This window comes from Lucilia cuprina, chromosome 6 (assembly GCF_022045245.1).
Source record: "Lucilia cuprina isolate Lc7/37 chromosome 6, ASM2204524v1, whole genome shotgun sequence".
Lineage (NCBI taxonomy): Eukaryota > Metazoa > Arthropoda > Insecta > Diptera > Calliphoridae > Lucilia > Lucilia cuprina.
Window position 1 is genome coordinate 57712425 of NC_060954.1, and position 2848 is coordinate 57715272.

The following is a 2848-nucleotide window of genomic DNA, read 5'->3' on the forward strand; positions in this document are numbered from 1 at the left end:
TCTATCTATCTATCTATCTATCTATCTATCTATCTATCTATCTATCTATCTATCTTTCTATCTATCTATCTTTCTATCTATCTATCTATCTATCTATCTATCTATCTAACTATCCATCTACCTATCTATCTTTGAGTTTATGGACTTTTAGTTGTAACTCCTGTTCATTTTTGTTTCTTCTATTTTTATTTATTAACTATGAATAATACTTAAAAAATCACATATTTCTTATTTGCCAAACAAACTTAATTGCAGTTTATTTCAAAGCTTAAATATCATGTCAAAAGCTTTGTTTTTTCTGCATTATCTAGTAAATAAATCTAATACTTGTTCCCCATATATCTAACAAGCAATTGAAGTTTGAAGTGTGTGTTTAAATGTTACATGTCAAAATACCTTAAACGACATATGGTAGTGGTGGTGTTGGTTGGCTGGTGATCTCGTATACCCTGACATGGTGTACTGGTACAGATAGGTGCATAGATGTATATATTCTGGTGTGGTTTCTTTTGAGATCAGTTGTTGTCGTTTAAGATATTTTTTGGGTTTGTTGGCATTTTACCGAAAAACGTTTTTAAAGCAGCCAAAAATGAAAGAAATAAACAATATTTAATGCATTATAGTTGTTGTGTTTTTTTAATAATAAATTAAGACCATAAAAATCTCAACATTCTTATGCAAAATATATTTTATGTTTGTGTTTTTTTTAGCCACTTAAAATTTTAATAACACACATAAATCAACACATATCTATGTATGTGTTTTTTTTTTGTGTTGGTCAGCATGTAGGTTGTGGTTAAGAAAAAATCATATTTGGGGAATTATAACAAAAAGTTTTTCTTATTTTAGAAAAACAATAGTTATGATTCATAAGAAAATTATATTTTGACAAGCTTTATGATCTGTCAAAGTTAAGGGATACTTTAGTGTAAAAAAAAAGTTAAATGTAATGAAATTAATTTTAAATATTTTATTTCTTTTTTTTCAGAATCGGTTTATGTGGTTTTGATAATCCCATGCGAGATCAAAAAACTGAAGAATTAAAAAAACATATTGGCCAGGTGAGTAAACGTATATGATTTGTTATCTTTCACACCCCGCAAGCAGCAAACATTCATACATTTTGTATTATTAATATAATTAATTAATTTTTACAAATAAACAAAAAAAAACACTCAGATTAACAACAAAAGAACAAGCCATTAACAACGATAGCAAAAAAGTTAACAAATTAATATCCATTAATAACTATCAAATAAATTACAAAAAAAATTTTGTCATGTCATAATACAAAGAAGTAACAACACCCACCCAATCTTAAGAATCAGTATCGTACTGAAGATAATGACCAGTTGTTTGCATGAATCCATGGTAATACTAGTAATAAATTGTTGTTTAAAGTTTTATAATAAAATAAATCATAACTTTTTGATTTCGCCAAATTAGTCAAATTAATCATTAAACATAGAAGAACATAAGAAAAGGCTTATAAACATAAAATTTGCTTAAAGTACTGAAATATAAGATAAATTTTGTATAGCTAGTGATGCCACCTAACATTGTTTTAGCTTATAAAGTTAATTGCCATAAAAAAGCACATATTTAAAGGTTCGTTTTCAAAAACTGTGTGAAAAATACTCTTCACGAAAAAAAAACTAAAAATTTCGCAATAAATTATTTAATTTAATAAATCGCTTTAAATAATATTATCCTTTTTTTTTTTGTTCATTTCAAGGAAATGCAATTTTCAGCTTTAAGCGTATAAAACTTTTATGCATATTAAATTTATGAAAATTCTTAAATTTATAATAAAGACATGATTAAGTAATTAACATTAAAAAGAGCTTAAAAATTTAAACTGTTTAAAATGCTTAAAATATGTTTCGTATTTTTTAACACAACTTCGCGGGAAAGAATAAGGTGTAAAAAGTTGTTTAAAGTGACCATAACTCAGAAGAGAAGATTGATCATTTTAAATTTATGTGAATCAGAAGTCTGAACTCTGTAAGATTTAATTATGGCTGGAATATAAAAAGATCTCTTGTTGTTGCATTGTTTCGAACTTATGCTATGTATACACGATTGTTAGATCTTACAACGTTGGCAGTAAAATGTGCAGAAAATGTCTAAATATGCAGAAAATGTCTAATGTCTAAAATAGTGTAAACATACAAATTTTGTTTTCCAATTTTGTCAGTAATACTTTTTCTGACAACGTTGCATAAGAAAAATTTTAAGTTCAGACAATTGTTAAAGCCGTAATACACGGTTGTCAAATCTTACAACGTTGTCAGTAAAATGTGCAAAAAATGTCTAACAATCGTCTGAACTCACAATTTTTCTTTTGCAACGATGTCAGAAAAGGCATTACTGACAATATTGAATGACAAAATTTGTAAGTTTATACTGTTATTAGACATTTTATGAACACTTTGCTGACAATGTTGTAAGATCTGACAACCGTGTAGCACGGCTTTTACGCTGTTTTTTTGGAATACTTTGAGAAACAGACAAAAGACTAGACCATAGACTAGAGTATGAACTATGCTATAGACTAGAGTTTAGACTAGACTATAGACTAGACTATGGAATAGACTAGTCTAGACTAGACTATAGGCAAGACTATACACTAGTCTAGACTGAACTATAGACTAGACAATAGACTAAACAATAGACTATAGATTAAGCTATAGGCTAGGCAATAGACTAAACTATAGACTAGACTATAAACTAGACTATAGACTTACTTACTTAATTACTTACTTACTTACTTACTTACTTACTTACTTACTTACTTACTTACTTACTTACTTACTTACTTACTTACTTACTTACTTACTTACTTACT